A 447-nucleotide genomic window follows, 5' to 3' on the forward strand; every position below is an offset into this window, starting at 1 on the left:
CCCCGGTGCCCCGGGTTGCAGCCACACCTTCCACCCCCGGCCCAGCCCAGGCCGGTCCCCTCCAACCCAGTCTCCACCTCAACCCCCGACCAAGTCTGTACCCCTCCAACCCAGTCTCAGTCCACAGGCATCTTCCTGCCCGACTGCCCCAAGGCTCAGCGGGGCGACTCCCCCGGATTCAGTCCTGGCTCCCCGCGCAGACCACGCCTCCAGGCCGCAGCCTGCCCAGGAGCCAGCCCGCCCAGCCCAGGCCGGTCCCCTCCAACCCAGTCTCCACCTCAACCCCCGACCAAGTCTGTACCCCTCCAACCCAGTCTCAGTCCACAGGCATCTTCCTGCCCGACTGCCCCAAGGCTCAGCGGGGCGACTCCCCCGGATTCAGTCCTGGCTCCCCGCGCAGACCACGCCTCCAGGCCGCAGCCTGCCCAGGAGCCAGCCCCCGCCCGG

The 447-nt window shown here is 71.1% G+C and overlaps 1 protein-coding gene across 1 annotated transcript in view; it reads right to left on the minus strand.

Annotated features, from left to right (window-relative positions):
- The window catches only part of UNC93B1 (unc-93 homolog B1 (C. elegans)), a 14,036-nt gene that overhangs the window by 7,051 nt on the left and 6,538 nt on the right, over positions 1–447 (minus strand). The gene's annotated exons all lie outside the window — the stretch shown is intronic.

The sequence above is a fragment of the Myotis brandtii genome, unplaced genomic scaffold, assembly GCF_000412655.1.
Source record: "Myotis brandtii unplaced genomic scaffold, ASM41265v1 scaffold187, whole genome shotgun sequence".
In the NCBI taxonomy this organism is placed as follows: Eukaryota; Metazoa; Chordata; class Mammalia; order Chiroptera; family Vespertilionidae; genus Myotis; species Myotis brandtii.